Below are 21,469 nucleotides of genomic sequence, written 5' to 3' on the forward strand. Positions count from 1 at the left end.
ATGGGATAGTGCTATTCTAGGCATGTTACTTATATTAATTATTTATTTCTCCCAACAATTCTCTGCGACAAGTTTACTATTAATAGCTCCAGTTTATAGTGAGGAAACTAAGCTATAGCGAGGTTAAGTAACTTGCTCAAAGTCACATCTAATGACTGTGGAACAAAGATTCCAAAGGGGGAGTGTTTTACCATACAGCTCATGCTTTGACCACTGAGCTTTCTCATATACATTCTGCATTTTATAGCACAGAGCAGAAAAATGTAATAAAGAAAATATCTATGCTGTCTGAAAGAATTAAGGAAGGAGCAAAGATTAACAGATTAACATTCCCCATCATGAAAGGGAAAAATAATCCAAAATGGTGGAGGGATTAATTTGTTCTAAGTGGTTGGTTATATATACAAAAGATAAATATGTTTATTTTTGACTTGCAATGGTAGCTTACAGGAATTTCACTCATCTTTAAAAATATTTTTGAAAATGCTTGTTGTCTTCATTGTAGAGATATGTGTATTTAGATCCTCACTAATGCCTTTATGCAACCATATTTGTTGCTCTGAGCTTTTTTATGCTATTTTCAGCCTTTTGGGAACAGGGAACATTAGTCTTATAGTCTCTAAAATGCAGATGGAGTATGGGTTAGTTTTCTACAGCAAAGGGGTAGGGGAAGAAGAAGGCTAGGAATCCTTATCTCTCTTCATGCACAAGAATCATGTCCAAGTACATCAAAGACCTGAATATCAGACCTGAAACTCTGAAACTACTAGAGGAAAACGTAGGGGAAACACTTCAATATATTGGCATAGACAATGACTTTCTGAATATAGTGCCCGTTGCTCAGGAAATAAAACCATTAATCAACCGCTGAGACCTTATGCAATTAAAAAGCTTTAGTATAGCAAGGACACTGTGGATAAAACAGAGACAACCTACAGAATGGGAGAAAATTTTTGCCAGCTATACAAAGAGCTAATATCCAAGATATACAAAGAACTCAAAAACTTAAATAATAAGAACTCAAACAACCCAATTTTTAAACAAATGGGCTATGGAACTAAATATGAAAGAATATGGCCTGTAAACATCTACAGAAATTTTCTACATCCCTACTCATCAGGGAAATGAAAATTAAAACTACTTTGAGATTCTATTCCTTGTTACAATGGCTGTCATCAAGTAAACAAATAAAAATAAATGCTGGTGAGGATGAGGAAAAAAAGAAACACCTCTACACTGATGGTAGGGATGTAATCTGGTCCAACCATTATAGAAATCAGTGTGCAGGTTCCTTAGACAGCTAAAAATCATTTATAATATGACCCAGATATACCAATCCTAGGCATATATTCTAGGGACTCTTCTCACTACCTTAGAGATACTTGCTCAACCATGTTTATTTCCACTTCATTCACAATAGCTAGGAAATGGAACCAGCCTAGATGTCCCTCAACTGATATATAATATTGATATAATGATATAATGAAAATGTGGTCCACTTATAAAATGGAGTTCTGTTCAGCAATAAATAAAAGTGAAATTACAAAATGTTCAGAGAAATGGATAAATCTGGAAAGTATTATACTGAGGTAACCCAGGCCCAGAAAGCCAAATGCTGGTGTCTTTCATATGTGGATCCTAGCTATAAATGTTTATACTTTTATGTGAGTTGGGGTAAAAATCAGTAGCACAGGCCACTACACTAGAGAGGGGCTATAAGCAAAGGAGGATAGGGGAGTACTTAAGGGGATGGTATTGTATATATGTAAATAGATGAACAGATTACTGGCCCAACTGAGGACAGAGGAAGAGGTTTAGTAAAGGGTAGGGGGACTTAATCTAAATTTAAGAGGGTAAGAATAAGCCAGAATGAAACCTATTTCCCCCCCAGGTACACCCAGAAGCCATAGATTGTTACTTGAAAAATATCAATGCCAGAGATGGGATACCTTCCAGTGAGTTGTTGACCAGGGAGGTCCCTAATGCTCCCAAAACATTACAGGCCATTGCCAAGGCTCTTGGTTTCTCATCGGGAATAGATGGTAAGACCCTATTGCTGTAGACTACCCACATGGTTGGGCTCCAAGGTCACTGAGAAATCAACCTGGAGCTCAGCTAAAAACTTCCTTCCTATAGACTAGCTGAGAGAATGCTGGAAAAAGCTATGCTCCATGAAGCCCTATGGGAAAAAGAAGTCATCAGCAGAGATAAACAATAGTGGGCACTACAAGCCTTAAGTTTGGCCAGCCAGTCCAAATGAGCCAATGGGTGTAATAGTGACCTGTCTGTTATGGGGGATACCAATTGCTCACTAATTGAACTGGAGGCTTCCTCCATGAGAGAGAATACATTCTTGGTACTTGAAACCTATGATAGGGGAGGTCATGAGCCCTAGGGGTATAACATCTACTGGTGTCTGGCTTAATACATATATTATGTTCACCAAACTACCCAGTAAGCACATATCTTAATGTTCATACTCATATATTAATGCTACGCTCACTTTTGGGTTAGAGAAACTTCTTTTTCAGATGATGGTGACCTCTGGGATGACTCAAAAGGCACCATGGTGCTGAACAAAAGTGACAGGAGTGTTCATCACTGAAACATCTCCAACACACATTGCAAGGCTCAGGGTCCATTGTGGAAGAGAGGGCAGAAAGAATATAAAATCCAAAGGAAGGGTAGGACAACTTACAATGCAGTCTTCCAGACACAAAATGCCTGGATATCCATGACCTCACAATGCCTGTACTACCTTCACAGGACCCTCACAATAGGAGAAAAAGATGATGACATCAAAATAAAAGAGCTACTGAAAGAGGAGGAGGGGATATGATGGAGAGTGAATTTGTGAAGGGGAAGAGGGGGAGGGGAGGGAATTATCATGGTTTATTTCTATTATTATGAAAGTTGTCAATAAAATAAGTCTATAAAAAATAAATAGGGCTGGAGAGATGGCATAGTGTTAAGGCACCTGCGAAGCCTTTGGACTCTCCAGGTCCCAATGAAGGCAGAGACACAGCGACACAAGCATGCAACACTGCACCTGCACACAAGGGAATGTGTCTGGAGTCAGACTGCAGTGGCTGGAGGCTCCAGCAAGGCAATTCTGCCTCTCTCTCATAAAAAAGACCAGTCTATTGGGCTTGCCTCAAAATATAAATAAGTAAAAATTGCAAAAAAAAAAAAAACCCTAAGTAAACAAAAGAGACTAATTGAGAGGGGGAGGAGATATAATGAAGAGTAGATTTGTGAAGGGAAAAGTCAGGGAGGGGTTTATTGTCTATAATTATGGAAGTTGTCAATAAAAACCCTGTGAGACTAATACAGTCTCACAGGAATTTTTGTGACAAGTAGATTCCAGGAATGCAGAAGCATTCAATGTTACAAAGTGGAGCTAGCATTGAACTTGGAGCCAGGAGGGCTGAAGTTGAATGTTAGTGCAGTACATGTTCAGCACATGAACTTGTGTGAACATTTAACATCTTAGAATTCTGTCTTTAAGGTTCTTAGGATTAAATGGAAAACAAATTTAAATATCCCCTGCCAAATACATTTGAGCAAATTAAAAAAGAAAGGTAGTGGGCATTGAAATAGGAATGGAAGTTAATTTAGTCCCTGAGGTGGTCTTGTAGCAGTCCACAGTGGTGGCCAAGTGCCATGATGGGTAGTCAGAGGAGGGCTAGATTTTAGTTCCACACCTTATGGACATCTTTGAGCAGCTTTGGAACTCTAGTCACTGTGCTGGGGCACAAGTATAGAACTCCAATTTCAACTATTTATATATTTGGTGATTCAGTGAATTGAACCCAAGATCTTATGCATGCTAGTCAAGTGTTCTAAGGCTAAGCTATATCCCTAGTCCCAAACCTTTGAATACATTGTGATGCAAAAAGCTCTGGCTATTCAAAAAGAGGGGGAGAGACCAGGGCCCAGACATGGGTTATAATACTAGGAAAAGTTCAAGGGTCCTTCTCCTGTGCCATTTGAGTTGCGGGTCTGTCAGTCCTTCTGCCTAATAGTGTCGGGGCTGTAGGGGAGGCTGTGAGAAGGGATTCGACCCAGTTTGGCAACCTGAAACATCACTGACACTAATGAATCACGTGTGGATCTTGGATTTCAGAAATGGATACAGCTTCAAACAGATGAAAGATGAGGACTCAAAGGTGATTTTGTGCTTTTTTTCCCCCCACAGTGGTTAGGGCCACAAAGTACAGGAGCCAAAGGTCAAAGGTGAGAAGGGAGATGAGAACAGAATAAAATTCTGGTAAAACAAGAAATGCTTAAACTGTCAGAACTACTGTTGCAATGGTAGATCTAAAACAACAACAACTAGGACTAGCGATGTGAAACTTAGAAACTGTTCACAGAATCATTGCCTCCAAGCCCCGAGCAAGCATGTTTAGACGCCGTCACTAGGGACTGGATGGCTTAGAGAAGAAAAACTGATTGGCCCATACTTCTGGATGCTCAGTCTTGAATGAAGGTCTGGGCTTAGTTACTCCAGAAAGCTATGGGAGGAAATCTCTTCACATCTCTCTTTAAGAGGCGCAAATGTCTTTGACATAATAAATCAAAATAAATGTTTTTAATGGTATATTTCATAATAATATCCCCTTGAGCATCTGAATAACATGGGTTCTGGGGGATCAAACCTGAGTCCTTTGGCTTGGCAGGCAAAAATAATTTTGTATGTTAGTCTCTTTCATTGCTGTGACAAAGCACTGGACAAAATAACCTAAGGGATGAAGTATTTATTTTACTTTGTGAAGCCTTGGTCACTTGCTCTATTGCTATTGTGCCTGTGTGGGGTAAGGCAGAGCATCATGCCAGGTAGTGTGTAGGGGGTAAGATGGCTCACTTTAAGACATACAGAAATAAAGAAGGGAAGAAGAGACCATGGGCCAGACATACCCTTCAAAGATAAACCAGTAGAAACATGTGAACATATTAGAGGATTGATGAAGTCATTATCCTAATGATCAAACCATTTCTCCGTAACAGCACAGGCAAGGACCAAAGATTTAGCACAAGGGCCCTTTGGGGGTCCACGTCATAGTCAAACTATAACATGACATTCACATATTATGGGACAACTTTGACCTCTCCATATATCACAAAAGAGTTCAACTGCTTAATGCACTACAATTTATATAATGGAGACAGGCAAAACAGAATACTGGTGGGAAGTGGGTTTGCAATAGCCCATTAATGACATTTGCCATGTTTCCCATCCTAGTTCAGTCACTTCCTTGTGGCAGATGGAAGGGGCAGGAATTTGGAAGCTGCTAAGTTGTTTAGTAATATATATACTGTCTCGGTGCCCTGATTCATTATCTTAAGAATATTTCATGGAATCCTGGATTGATTCGGTGACTTTTTTGCTCTGTTTTCCCAGAATTAGGAGGGTCTTCTCATGTTCAAGGAGTATCAATGTAGAGGTCCAATTAATTTCAGTCAGAAAGGTCACCACTTCAAGCCAGCAATGTCTTACCCATTGTAATAAACATGCCTATCAAGTTATATCACCCACAAGCTGACATTTAGAAGATTCAAATTGGTGTCATGTTATTTTTATTCAGTGATATTCAGCAGTGATCCCAATTGCCAAATTATGGCTACATCTGATGCTGTAAAGAATGTGGACATAGGAGGGCAAAATATAGAATTGTTTGGTTACTATCAATAAGGTCACTGGGAAATTTTGTTAGATATGCAACTTTCTGATGTGTTACAAATGCCTGTACTCAAGTGTTATAGGTTGAATTATGTTTCTCCAAAAGGATTTTCAGGCCCGTTAAATCTGTGATAAAATTGGAAAAAAAAAACCAAAAACGTCAAGTGTAATATGTTAAACATGATGTCATTAGAATGAGACCCTGTACAATATGATTATGATGGTGTCCTTGTGGGAAGAGGGAGATATAGGTAAGAAGAATATCACAGAGGAAGGTAAGGAACTAATGTACTGATGAGCCAAGAGTGTCCCAGGTAGCAAGCATGACCACAGTCTAGCAGAAGGCATAGAACAAGTTCTCCCATAGCTTCATGAGACAATACTTTCAATGCCCATAATGTGGGAGAATAAGTTTCTGATGTTTAAAGTAATCCAGTTTTTTTGTATTTTGTTATGTGCCCTAGCCAAGAGTATCCCAGGTAGCAAGCATGACCACAGTCTAGCAGAAGGCATAGAACAAGTTCTCCCATAGCTTCATGAGACAGTACTTTCAATGCCCAGAATGTGGGAGAATAAATTTCTGATGTTTAAAGTAATCCAGTTTTTTTTATTTTGTTAATGTGCCCCTAGGAATAGAATATACAAAATAAGAACAAATAAACACTTGATTAAAAAAATACACTGGTGGGCTGGAGAGATGGTTTAGGTGCTTGCCTGCAAAGCCTAATGGCCCAAGACTGGTTCCCCAGTACACATGTAGAGCTAGATGCACAAAGTGGTGCATGCATCTGGAGTACATCTGCATGGGTAAGAGGCTCGAGGGTACCCATTTTCTCTTGCCCTCCCTTCTCCACCCCCCTCTCTCCCTGGCATGGTGGTGCAAATGTTTAATCCCAACACTCTGGAGGCAGAGGTACAGGGACTGTTCTGAGTTTGAGAAAATCACTAGTACCTTTTTCTAGGCTGCGAGCCTTCTCATGTCATCTCACCCTTTCCCACCATGCTTGTGCATCTCTGTTTTCATTTGGTGGGCAATTTCCCTGAGTGGACATCTCTTCCTCTGCATTTATTTGATTGCAGTCCTGCCCAAAGAGTGCCACATTTAGGAGGCACAGTAGATTTGGGTCTGGTGTTCAATTCCAAAGAAAGGGTGGCATTGGTAGAAGGAGAGTTTAGCCCTTTGAATTATTGCTGAGGGGTGGGATGCTTCTGAGAGACACACTTCTCACTATATTCAACAGAGTGAAACCTCAGAATGAATTTTGTCTTAGCTTGTTCTCTGTATTATTTTGGGCTCTCTGAGGCACAAGTGCAAGCTAGAAGGAGATGAGAAAAAACCTTTCAAGAAAGAATAGCCAAAGTGAATGAAGGAGAGGGAACCAGAGAAGGTGGAGGAACAGGAAGTCAGGCTTGGGTCTAGCACGATGCCTCTGAAGACTTAGAAAAAGCCATAAGATTGGGCAAAAGAATGGCAGAACACAGCCCTGGGAAATGTTTTCCAGGTCAACAGGACCCTTATACCAAAGTTGCTCATCAGAAAAGTGCCGTGTCCCAGGAACAGGCTTTCAGAACTCTTGATAGACTGTCTATCAGCCAGGAACATTCCGGGAAAGCAGGGTCTGGCCTTGGATGTGATGGTGGATCCAGGGGGTGACTGGTTATACTGTCCATGCATCAGCTATGTTTCTAGCGGCAGGACATCTGAGCATGTATTTTCAAGACCACCACTGTGTCCACAAGCAGAACAAACTGCTGTTCTTATGTGGAAGTGCACAGAGAGGTATTGCTGTTCTTATGTGGAAGTGCACAGAGAGCCAGCATCATTGGGCACAAAGCAGGCTTGCACTCACTCACTAATTTGGTTAATACCTGTTTATTTTGGGCAATGGCTGGTCAGAATCAGCTTTCTTTACAGCTTTCTTGGTGGCATTATGTTCCTGTCAATGGTTTCTGTCTCTGCTTCGAGGGGTTATCTTCCGTCAAGACATCTCCCTAAAGGCATTGAGGTCCTCGGTGTATGCCAAGCTGGCTTAGAAAAGGCCTCCCCATAGCTGCCCCTGTCTGCATTGACAGCAGGTGTGGTGCTTCATTTTTTCCTGTGCCCACCACCCCACCTCTTACCTCACTGTTCCGCATGCCCACCACTCCACTTCCGCTTTCATTGCTCCTGTGACCCCCACCCCACCTCTGCTCCCATTGTTTCCCTACTTCAAATACCTTCCTTCCATCTCTGCTTATGGAAATGCTGCTCACCTTTCAAGCCTGGCTTGATTTCAGAACTCAAGACACATTATCTCTAGAACCTCTTCATCATTCAAGTGTTTCTTTGCTCATTAGCTTGTATGTGTCCTTTATCTGGTTTTCTAACAATGGTTATCATAAATTCTGAGATGTTTGGACCTGGATATATACTTCTCTATCTGGATAAGGTTGACCTTTACAGTGACCTTATGGAAGTTAGCATGAAAGCTTCAATTAGGCCACATGCCATTTTGGTTTAGATTCAAATTGAGTTGCTATATTATTCACAGCCTCCACGTTATCACATGTTCCTTCTCTCCCTGCCTCAGAGCAGAGGTTTTCACTCATGATACTAAGAAAAGCACTCTGAGGGGCTGCTCTACTCCTCCATCCTCAGCATTAAGAGCCTAATGCCAGTGTGCTGTCTCCAGGAATTGACATTTCCCATTTGACTGGGAACACTTTAATGTTATCAAGTAAATGAATAGTCACCTAGCAGTCAAAGTCCTATACTTTATTTTTGCCAAATGCCATAATTTTCTCCATTCCATTCTTTGAAGCAATCTAGATCAACACAGCCACCTCCCACCTGAGGCTCTAGCCATCTAACATAACTAAATGTCCTGTTCTTGGTTTTTATTTTAATAGGAAATGAAACAGTATTCACATTAAGTAGACTAAAACTATTTTCTTTTTAAACCATATATATAATTGTCATTCATGATCTTTCTCTAAACTTTATGCTTCAGACAATTATTGGATAGCCTATTATTAAAACCTTTATTCAAAGATGTGACAGTCTCTTGTAGAATATATACAGTGGCTAGATTGGGATCTTTGTAATGAATGCCCAATAGGCAGCAAATGCTAGTAATGTGCCAATATTTCACTACAAATGACTGCTATTAAATACATTCCATGTGTGCTTTTCTGGCAGAAATATGTTATTTCACATTTAAACTTATCTTTGAGGGTAACATTGTTATTATTGTTAATATAATTTTATTGTAAAGAATCAATAATGCTTTATAGACATGATTTCACTAAAGATGATTATATATAACCATGACAAGGAGAAGCACAATATTCAAGCTGTACTTTTATGCAATCATAGGAAGCAAACTTATAGAATGGCCTGGGCAAAGGACATCCCCTACCATAGATATGGTCTGTTAATTGCAATCTGGGACTGGTTTTCTCCTCTATCATGCCCTGTCTTGTTATGGTTTTATTTTGGACATCCATGAACATGGTAGCTATATACACTTGTCCTATGTCCCAGTTTTCCTGAGTCAGTCCCTACTAGCCTTCCTATAACTACTAATTAAAGTCTCCCTTATTCTCAGAAACATTTGAGTTCAGAAAATGTATACTCACTGTCAACACACAGCCAGGGAAGAGAGATTGGCTCCATTGTCCACAGGGAGGCACTGTCCACTTCAGACTCAGGGGGCTGTGCAGGAAGCAGAGACTGAGCATCTATGGAGTATGTGATGTTAGGAAGGCTGGAGAGATCCCCTCCCTGCCCACTGTCAACAAATACCCTGTAAGTACTGATGAGTTTCCCCTGAGTACTGGGCACTGGAAAGGAGAGGTGGCTGTGGGAGGGACTATGATTTGTGTGGAAACTGGGGGAAACATCTTAGGGACTGCCCCAAATTCTGGGGAAATCCTTGTAGGAGGGAAGGTTTTGTTTTGTTATGAGAACTCGCAAGGTTCCCCAGGGTGGTGAGGCCCAGGGAAGTTAACACACAGACTCTGCATTAATTGTATATGCAAAAGGAAGGGCATGTTCATTGTGCCAGGTTGTCATTTCAGAATGGGAGAAATTCAAATCACAGTGACATTTCCCTAGTTGAATGGATCTAAATGACGCATAATTCTTCATGGAATAGCAGAGCTTAGCATTTTCTGAGATGGCATTTGGTCATTGAAATCCCATAGTGTTCCAAGCTGTCATTCACATTCCCAACATGAGGGCAGAGTAGGATGACTGCTTGCAAGCATGGAGAGAGCTCGATGATAGCTACAGCACACGTCGGACTGGCTGAATCACGCTCTCACTCTAACGTGTTCATGTCTGTCTGACTGGCTGTCTCATGTTCCCCCTTTAACATGATTGTGTCTAACGAGTTATCTCACCCCCCCCACCTTAACATTGTGTGTCTGACAGTCTCACACTCCCACCTTAACATGATCATGTCTTTCTGACTAAATTTGAATGATATTATCTAATCCAAACCTTCTATAATACACACAAACAAAAAACCCATTAAACCCTTTTTTCTATGGATTGTTTCAAATTTTGCTGGCTTTCAGAGGACCTCCCTACAGATTTCCTTGTGTTTCAAAATAATAAGGATTAAATATAAATTACCTTCCTCAGTTTGACTTTTGTGGTTTAATATGTGTGTTGAAAGGGCCTTTGAACTACTACCCAGAGTAAGTTGTCTTGAAACACTCAGCTGACTTGGGTAAACTGGAAGAACTTTCCAAAGGTCAATGATTTATCCTTCCCCTATTTTATATGCACCCACACTCCATTTTCCTTAAGTAATTAATAAAAAAATTTCTACCTTTTTACAGTTTTGTATGCACTGGATCTACTCTCCTAGAAAAAGGCACTAGATTCCTTTAAACGTTTTATTTTCTAGAGAACAATAATTAAAAATTATGGGTATTTCATATTATTGTACTTCAATTTTATACATTTTTATTTTTCTTAGAGCATTAACTCTTTATCTCCTGAATTATTCAATTTTTAAGAAACCCATACTTTTATTTTTCTAATGTCTTAGTAAATTATTTAATTTTTCCATATTTATGTATTCTATACTTACATTATCCTTTTTATTATATAATGTTTTAAGTAGAAGGAATCAAGTTTTGTTATTGAATTTTCCCAATGTAATCAGAGATTTATTTTAATAACCATAAAATAAAATCAGCGAGGAATATTTATTTAATGCTGACTGAAATGAAGTTAAGAAATGATGTAACTATTACATCTCTATGAAGTTAACAATAATCCTCAAGGACTTATCTTTTTGTACTTGCTGAAGTAACTTGTTCAGTGACACTCTCCAACATATTTCATTTACTTTCCCAGAAGTTACCTGTCTATATGAACTAGCTTTCTGTCTCAGAATAGTTGCCACTTTCTTGACCAACTTTCCTAGAAACATGAACATTTTTTCCATAGTGTAGCAGACAGATTCAGGTTCACTGAGATGAGCTTCCAGACCAGGCACAGTTATGGAGGAAGGGATTTCTTAAAGCTTACAGATCCAGGGGAAGTTCCATAATGGCAGAAGATGCTGGCCTGCCTTCACAGGACCAAGCAGAGAGAGAGAAGCACAAGCCCAAAAGCCAAAAGCCACAGCACACTTTAGGAACTCCAGATAGGCACACTTTGCATATCTTTAGATTGAAATCTGAAACTTACCACCACACCTTAAGAGCCACCCAGTGACATTGCCTCCGGCTAGGTGACTGCAGATGCAATCTACAAACAAATAAATCACTGAATATATTGGGGACCATCTATTCAAACCAACACACATAGTCATAAAAATAAACAACAAAATAAATCCCACCACCATTCTTCACACAGGCCTAAAAGCACTTTGTCCTTACTACCAATGCCTTAAAGGAAACTTTCTGTGCCTCCTTGACCTACCAAATCTCTCTCTTACCAAATAATGTTGTCTTGGACTATTTTTGCAGCTATATTGAAATAATGCAGACTGAAGAATTCATGAACAGTGGAAATTTATCCCTTGCAAAGTTGGAGACTGGGGAGTCTACTGTCAAGCAGGTACTGCTGGGGGCTGCTTCTACCCCCTGCTCCCAAGGAGTGGCCTTGATGTTGTGGCAGAAGGTGAGAGGGTAAAGAACTCCCCTCACCACATGCCTTGTGAGCCCATTCATGTCGATGACTCATGATTTGATCACCTTCCGGTGCCATTCCTCTTTATTTCACCACAAGTTTGGTTAAATTTCCACAGGAATTTTGTTGGAGAAACACATTGAAACTGTAGCAGACTTGCTTGGGTCTCAATAGACCATTCTCCCATGTGCGGCATGGCCTCTCCACAGCTTTGAGCACCTGAGCATGGGTGCTGTTAACCACCTCCTCCCTTCCTTGTAACTCTTCACTAAATACATAGGATATGAGCACTGCACAAGTTTGAGTCATGGCCATTACCCTCTCATAAATCATACATTTAGCTCACCAATGAGGAAAAATAACATTTGAGGTATGTAAACAGTTAGTCCTCATGCATGAGTAGAGTCATAGGGCTTTGTGGTTTTATCATCAAGTTCTCTGAAAGTTAAGTTGAAGTCAGCAAGCCTTCTTCTGTCATAGGTGACATACTGTGTGGCCTTCAGATCTCTAGTGCACCTAGCCTAGAACCACTGTGATTCAGTGAGCAAGTTTGCATAATAATAGGATATGACAGGATTTAATCATCTTCTGAGAGTTCTTATGTGTTATTAAAAGAGAGGCATTAAGATTGAAATGAACCCTCACTGTGCCTTATGTTAGCTGAGTGGGCAGTTACCCTCTTAGCAACATCTTCCAAGTGATTGAAAGGTTAAGAGCTCCTTAATCCGAGTGTTTGGCTGTCCTCATTGAGCTGTGAGATGCCCCTGCTTTCAGGTCATCCAGGCTTTTGGGAGCAGAGAGACCAAACAACAGAATACCATGCAGAACTCTGGGCATGTTGCTCTCTGTTACCTAGAAACAGTGGGAATTTGACTGAACTACTTAGGTCTTTGTTGAAACAAGTTTTAAGTCTCCTCTTTTCCTGGCCAATTGGACTTCTATCTGTTGGTAATTGCACTAAATGTAAACAAAGAAATCGATATTTAATGCAAATTATTCATTTATACTTTCTTTGGAGATATTTTGTACAAAGAAAGAGGGGAGAGAATTCTCAGCATTCTTGGCCTGCTTCTTTTCTGAGTTTGGCTAGTGTTATATTTGCATGAACTTGTTTTTTATCTACATTATTTTGTCTAAGTAGGTTCTTGTTTTGTTGCTTCTAAAAATGTGCTAATATTTTTAAACCAAGGATTTGGGAAAAGTGGTTCCTCTCCTTGCTATTGGAGTTACTGACTTGTGTAGAGGTGTAGGGAGACATGTGTGTGTGTGTGTGTGTGTATGTGTGTGTGTGTGTGTGTGTGTGTGTGTGTGTGTGTGTACGTAGTTTTGCATTAGAGAAGTTCCATTAACATCACAATAAGTATAGCTACATAAAGCATGTATTGATGGACTGGAGATACAAAAACCATATGACTGGCAGATGCACCCACCCCATTGTTGAATGTAAGTGCAGAATACCATGCTACAGAATCAGATATAACATTAACAGCAGTTTTCCTAGCATAGCCTTGACACATGGAATAGTCCTGCAATAAAACCACATCTATAGACCTAGTGCAGTATTAATGTGCCTGGGATAAGATCACAAAAATGACAAAGATGGAGAAATAGACAAGCACCTGCATAGTCAATACTGTGTTCCCAAAAGAAAGTGACAGGAAGAAGAAATTTGATATTAAACTACGTAGCACAAGAAATGAAGGGTGTGGGCAAAGCCTTGCACATGGAAAATCATGTTCAATAGGTTGTAAGGTAAAAGCAAGAAAGTGGCATCTGCAGTACAAGAGGTGGCAGTTCTGTGATCATGTGGAGACGAAGTGCTGCTTAGAACCACTGATGAGGGGCTGGACAGACAGATTAGTGGTCACGGTGCTTGCCTGCAAAGTCAAATGACCCAGGTTTGATTATTCAGGACCCAAGTAAACCAGATGCACAAGGTGGTGCATGCATCTGAAGTTCATTTGCAATGGCTGGAGGCCCTGGCACGCCCATTCTCTCTCTCTCTCTAATAAATAAATACAAATAAAATTTAAAAATTAAAAAAATACTGCTGAGAAATCATGTCTTGAAAAGGTGTTATTTCAGGAATTTCAAAACAGCAACAACAAAACAAAACATACTAAAAAAAAATGTTATGCAATAATGGGTACATGTCCAAAGAGTGCAGAGGAGGACACAGTGAACTTTCTTTGAATTTAGCTGGTGGTGAGAGTCCAGGGAAGTTTGATATAATGGGTTGACCTCCTACGGCTGATCAAAAAGATAAAGAGGCATTAAGAAGTAAAGAGGAAGATGATTTGAATTGTAGAGAGAAAAGAATTGTTTTGCACTTGCATGAAATGACAGCATTTGGGCCAGTATAAAAGACTTAACCAAAGATAGACATAAGAATGCATGTTTCCTGGATTGAGGTAGTGTAAAACTGGCATGTTTCCCATAGCCTCACATGCTTGCGATGAAGCCTCATGCTCAGTCCCCAGCTCCTGGAGCCTTTGGGCGGTGGAGCCTTGCTGGAGGAGTTGTGTCACTGCGGGTGGGCCTTGAGGTTTATTAGTCCAGCCCCAGTGAGTGTTCACAGCTAACGCACTCAGGCTAATTCTTTCCTGCTGCTTTGGAGATATTGGCTGTCTTGTCTGCCCTGCCATGCTTTTCCTGCTGTGATGAAACTTAACTTTTCCTCTCATAAGCTGCTTCTACTCAGGTGTTTTGTTCCACTGTCAAGAAGGTGATTACAACACTGCAAGTGCTTCAAAAAGAAAGTAGGAACAAGATTACTTCTCCTTTTGTTGATTATTTTATTTATTGACAATGTGAATAACATAATGAAAGTGTTTAGAGGATGTGAGACATTATTGTTTTAAATTCAAAGCCTGCATCACTCTTTCTTAAAGTCTTTATCTCCAAGCAGAGAGAGGCACAGAGGAGAAAGACAGAGAGAGAGAGAATGAGCCCTCCAAGGCCTCCAGCAACTGCAAACAATTCAAGATGCATGTACCCCCTTGCTGATGTGCCTCTATGTGGGTCTAGGGAATTTAACCTGGGTTGTTAGACTTTTAAATTTAGTGTCTTTTACCATGAGAAATCTCTCCAGCATATCAGTCTTTGTGTGTGTGTGTGTGTGTGTGTTTAATTTTTAAATTTTTTATAATTAACAACTTCCATGATTGTAAAACTATCCCATGTTAATTCCCTGCCTCCCCCCACTTTCCCCTTTGAAACTCCACTCTCCACCATATCCCCTCCCCTTCTCAATCAGTCTCTCTTTATTTTGATATCATGATCTTTTCCTCCCATTATGGTGGTCTTACGTAGTTAGTGTCAGGTTCTGTGAGATCATGGATATCCAGGCCATTTTGTGTCTGTAGGGGCACATTGTAAGGAGTCCTACCCTTCCCTTGGCTCTTACATTCTTTCTGCCACCTCTTCCACAATGGATCCTGAGCCTTGGAAGGTGTGATAGAGATATTGCAGGGCTGAGCACTCTGCTGTCACTTCTTCTCAGCACCGTGATCCCTTCTGAGTCATCCCAAGGTCACTTCCATCTGAAAAGAGAAAGTTCTCTAATGAAAAAGTGAGAGTAGCATTAATATATGGATATGAACATTAAGAGAAGTGATTACTGGGCAATTTGATGAGCAATAGTATGTACATTTAGCCAGACAGCAGCAGACATTACAACCCTAGGGTTCATGACTACCTGTGATGTAGGTTCTCAGTATCAGGGATGTATTCCTTCCCATGGAGAGGGCCTCCAGTCAAATTAGAGGGCAGTTGGTTTACCCCATAACAGACGTGCCACTATTGCACCTGTTGGCTCATTTGGCCTGGCTGGCCAAATGTAAGGCTTGTGGTGTCCTCTACTGAGTATCTTCACTGTTGATTTCTCACTCTCCCATTGAACTGCAAGCAGCATGGCTTTATCCAGCTTTCTATCAGCTGGTCTACATGGCAGAGGTTTTCAGCTCAGCTCCAGCAGAGTTTCTCAGTGATCTTGCATCCCAAGTATGTGGAGTCTTCAGCAATAGGGTTGTACCATCTATTCCTGGTGGGAAACCAAGGGTCTCCACACTAGCCTGTAATATTTTGGGGCATCAAACAACTCACTGGAAGGTATCCCATCTCTGGAACTGAAAATTTTCTAGTCATAATCTATGGCTTCTGAGTGTTCCATTGTCCAAATAGAAGATTTCCATATGACTTACATATATCCTCTTAGATTTTGATTAGCCCTCCCTCCACCTTTCTTTTATTCAATCTCTTTTTTTTTTTTTTTTGGTTTTTCGAGGTAGGGTCTCACTCTGGTCCAGGCTGACCTGGAATTAACTCTGTAGTCTCAGGGTAGCCTTGAACTCATGGCGATCCTCCTACCTCTGCCTCCCAAGTGCTGGGATTAAAGGCGTGCGCCACCACTCCCGGCTCTTTTATTCAATCTCTTTCCTTGACCTCACTTAAGCCTTTTCACCCCCATTAATCTGTTCTTCTCCATACATGTATACAATACTCTGATAACATTTTTGAAAATAAATTCCTGATATTGTGATTTCCTGTTTCTAGCCTTATGAAGTTGTAGTTGTGAACAGTTTGCACATGACACCTAAGCACAAATCTTCAAGGTTCCTTCTGATAATTTAGCACTGTTTGCCTCACATGTGCTTTTCACCTTTGGCACTGGCAGAAGTCAAGGCCACCTGCTTCTTTTGTACCTACTTTCAATAGCTCACTCAAGTTATGCTCATTCTATTATCTAGAGAATAAATAGAAGGGGCCAGTGAAAAGAGAAACAGACACATATCCAGTTATATCTGGGACATATACAGAATTAGTGAAAACTTCAGAAAAAATCTTAATAATATGGTGTCAATTATTACAATTATTTTGAGTACAGACAAAACATAGTTGTAATAAAGAGAGATTTTCCCTCATTTCCCTTTCAAGAATTACCCAAAACCCACAAAGAGAACAAAGGAACAAAATGCAAGCCCCATGTTTGATACATCTAAAACATAAGCAAAACTCAAATCAAGATAAAAGTGTTAAAATAACCAGAAATTGTGAGGGTCAGACAAGTAAATAGAAAGATTTGAAAAGATTTCTATAGGTTCACTATCTAAAAAAAAGATGAGGAAATACAGTCCTAAGTATATGTTAATAAAAAGGAAAAAAAAATGTGATTTTTGCCAGGTATGGTCACACATGCATTTAATTCCAGCAGAGATAGGAGGATTGCCATGAGTTCAAGGCCACCCTGAGATTACCGAGTGAATTTCAGGTCAGCCTGAGCTAGAGTAAGATCCTACCTCAAAAACTGAAAAAAAAAAGAGGTGATTTCTAAACAACTGCTTGGATATAACGTCAGATTTAAAAAAAGTGTGGGAGACCTTGTGGCTGTGGCCTTTCTGCTCTCCAGTGGACTCTGAGGCAGATGAGGAAGGGCTGAATGATTAACATCACAGTGTGTTTGAATGAAGCAGGAAATGCACTCTCAGTAAAGAGGGGAGCTGGGACCCTCAGTGTCATCTACCAAGAGACTTTGAATTTTATTCACATTAGAGATATTTTATCAGAGACCGCAGAAAAAATGTGACCCAAGCATTTTATTCTTAGTCAAAACATGATTCCAGTGTAAACCACTTGAAAAAAAAAAAGATCTGAATATACAAGAGTCCACTGAGAATGTACTCCCCCTCACTTTATGAAACATTAATAAATAACCCTCTACCAATCAAGGACTGTCTGCAAACTGATTTGGCAAAATGCCAAGTAATGAATAATCATTCCTTTTGTTTGTAGGAACTTCAAAAGGTGGTGATGATGGTTGCTGAAAAGAATGTATGTTTTTTGTTTTTTTTTTTTTGCTTTTAACAATAACAGGAAGTAAAAAAAAGATTAAATATAAGTGCCTTTATCTGTAACTATCATTCAAAGATAGTAACAATATGCATTTACTAGCAATTCACCTTAATTGTATAATTTTTAATCTATTTTTAATTAATTTATTTTCAGAGAGAAGAGAGACAGAATGGGAGTACCAGTGCCTCTATCAGCACCTGGCTTTATGTGGGAAATGGGGAACCAAACTCCAGTTGTTAGGCTTTGTAGGAAAGCTCTTAATCTACTAAGCCATCTCTCCAGTTTTAACTTTTAATATTAAAAAACCTAATTTCCATAGTTGTGGCACCAGTTTAAACCCTTGACCAATAGGATTTCTCTTTCCCCACACATTTACTAGCATTTGTTATTTGTTTTCTTGATGACTGTCAATTTGACAGAGGTGAGATGGAATCTCAAAGTGTTTTAACTTAAATTTTCCTAATGATTAATATTTTTGGCCATTTGTATTTCATATTTTTAGAACCCTATGTTAAATTCTATAGCTCATTATTTTTGATAGTCATATGTTTTGGCGGTTAGTTTTTTACATTCTTTGTATATTCCAGATATTAATCCTCTGTCAGATGTGTAGCTGGTAGCCTTTCATATTCAGGGTTCCAGAATAATACCTATATTCATTATAATAAGAATCTACCATTTATTGGCTCTCCATAATGGATGTAGATTTTAATGTATATTGTTTACTGATTCCACTGAAAACACATATATTGTATCTATTATTTACATTGTATAGTGTCTGGAAATTATATAATTATGGCTTGTGTAATTATCCAGACTATATAATTTTTAAGTATATTCCTCCCTGAAACTCATCTAGAGACAATTATTTTTAGTACTTTGCTAATTTTATTTCCAAAACCTTTCTATATTTTTCTCATATAGTTGCAGTAAAATCATTTCATATGATACCATATAAATTTTTACAGATTATTTAATACATTACTTATATGTAACTTTAATAGTTGTATAAAACCCATTCTATATACATGCTATCGTGTCTGGAGTTCTGTAATGTGATGAACATCTTTTTATGGCTAATTCTTTTCTGTATTTGTGATGAATTAACATGATTCAAAAAACACCAGAGATGGGTTATTCAGGATAATATCTCAGTATTTGCTATATATTTTCAAATTTTTATAAAATTAACCCTGCAATGTACTTAAGGTATAGGGCCTACAAAATGGTTATGCAATAAATATTAACTATTTATGCATTTCTTTGTCTGAAATATGTTATATGGTTTAACAGATGACGTTGGACTAATAGATGACAGTCATTTTAATACAAAATGTTTCATTTTAAATTAACTCTACTGATATTTTGTTCATACTTTGCTACTTTTTATCTTATGAAATTGTTCCTCAGTTAGATAATTAATATTTTCTTCTAGTTTTCATTTAATGTTATCAAACCATAGCCCTTAGATTATGTGTAATCTTAAATTATTTGGCTCTATTGTACCTAGCACTTTGCTTAAGAAAATGAGACATGATGTATTCTAGATAAAACACCGAAGTTACCAAAATTAGTTCAGGTATGAACAAAATTTGACATGTCTGCACACCCCCACCCAGTAAAAAAAAAAAAAAAAAAATCGCCTAAGGTATGGCTGGGGAAGCTGCATTTCAAGGTTAAGCTGTGCTAAGTTTTGTTTTTAATGCTTTTCTGATCAACTGTACAGTGTTTTCCATGACTACAAGAGATATAAAATCCTAGGAATGCAGAGAAGCCTTTGGGCTGCTTTTAGTATTTCAAGTTTGTAGGAGATGGGAAGGTGGTTCTTCCTATTACAAAGCATCTGACCAGTTCTAAAGTTGGTTGGAGAATCTTGGCAATAGGCACTATTGAGCTCATACTGTCTGGCAGTGTTATCTTCCCCAGACACATATTGTTGGGGCTTTGTGGCTTTAACACAGTGAAAAGTTGGAATTCCATGTGTGAACGTGCCAATAAATTAAAAAAAAAAATAGAAACAGGAAAGCTCTCCTTACTTCCAGACTAAGCAACCTAGTCACTAATTACACAAACAGGCAAAGTTGAAAGCTCTCTGTGTTGTTGAGAAGCAGATGACAGTGGTGGGATCCTGCTGGGTGCAGGGGGGAGGGAGGGAGAAGCCCTGGTCTAATTCCAGTTTTCCTATCCTAATACATTGCTCCTTTAAGAAAGAGGACAAAACAACATATTCCTGGCTAGTTCTACTGTACTCATGCACTCTCACTATGTAGGAAATGTGGTTAACTTCATAGCAAAATATTTCTTTTTATTTCTAGAAAAGAAAATACTATATTTAAGGGGAGAGTTGGTTGCAAGAATAGAATGTATGATTAGCATTCAAGAGGACTGGAAAAAAAGAAAAGAGAAAAAGGGACAGAGAGAGGAGTGAAGGAAGGAGACAGGGAGAGGAGCAAAAACAAAGTAGATGTAGAATTATTCAACATTATTTATCTATGCTCTGGAGTAATTGTGTGTTTAGGATTTACACAAAATCACATTTCTAGTAACCATAGCATAATAAACACTTTATAATAAAAAACAATATGTGTAGTGATTTTAATAAAATTTTCTCATAAACTCATGTGTTTCCAATGTTTGGACCCCAGCTGATGGCAATTTGGAAGGTAGCACCGTGGTGGAATAGATATTTTCTTGGGAGCAGGCTTAGAGGTGTTTCAGACAGTTCACCCTTACCAGAACTCAGCTAACACTCCTGCTGCGGTTTTCCACCAGATGTAGCAAGGAGGTGACATCCAGCCTCTGCTCTACCATCTTTCTCCTGCCATCATGAAGCTTCCCCTCAAGACCTTAAACATGTCTCCTCAAGACATATTTCTTCAAAATTGTTGCTTTTGTATTGTCCCTGCAATGAGAAAGTAACAACAATGTGCATGTTCTCAAGAATAGCATTTCTAAATATATTGTGTATAAGTAAATAAACAGTTTAAATTGACAACACCCAAGAAAAAACTAGAATGTAATTTCAAACAAATCACTAGAGAACACAATACTAATATTTTATACAAGGCCACTATAGAACATAATTCATTTGCCAGTTCCAAGACTTTCAAATATGCTAATGAATAAAACATTATTACCCTTGATCCTTGTGAAGAAATTTCTTATGTTTTGATTGCAGTGTGGTATACAGAGTACACATGTGAGAAAACTGCATGAAACTACTCTTCCACACAAGTGAGCTGTAACTAGTGAAATGAGTGAGGCTGGTGGATCCTAGCACTGTCAGTTTTCTTGTGATATTGTACTGTACTTTGCAAGATGTTGAGATTGGGAATCACTGAGCTATTGGTTAAAGGATTTCCATGCATTATAACTGTGTAAGAATTTAACTGCCACCTGAAAATGAAAGGTGTTTTTAGAAAATTCTTTACCTTTGGGAGTGTTTAGATTAGAAACTGATGAAAATAATATACACAGTAGATAAATTATACGTTTGTTTAGAATGTGATTAGGTGCTATATAACCCCCCTCCCCCCAAAAAAACAAAAAACATAGGGTAGGGTATAGAGAACCTGGAAGAGCTCAGGTTTATTTTTAAAGTGATATTTGAGGGCTGGAGAGATGGTTTAGCCGTTAAGCGCTTGCCTGTGAAGCCTAAGGACCCCGATTCTCCAGGACGCACATTAGCCAGATGCACAAGGGGCGCACGCGTCTGGAGTTCGTTTGCAGTGGCTGGAAGCCCTGGCACGCCCATTCTCTCTCTCTCTCTCTCTCTCTCTCTCTCTTTCTCTCTCTCTCTCTCTCTCTCT

This window comes from Jaculus jaculus, chromosome 12, assembly GCF_020740685.1.
Source record: "Jaculus jaculus isolate mJacJac1 chromosome 12, mJacJac1.mat.Y.cur, whole genome shotgun sequence".
NCBI lineage: Eukaryota > Metazoa > Chordata > Mammalia > Rodentia > Dipodidae > Jaculus > Jaculus jaculus.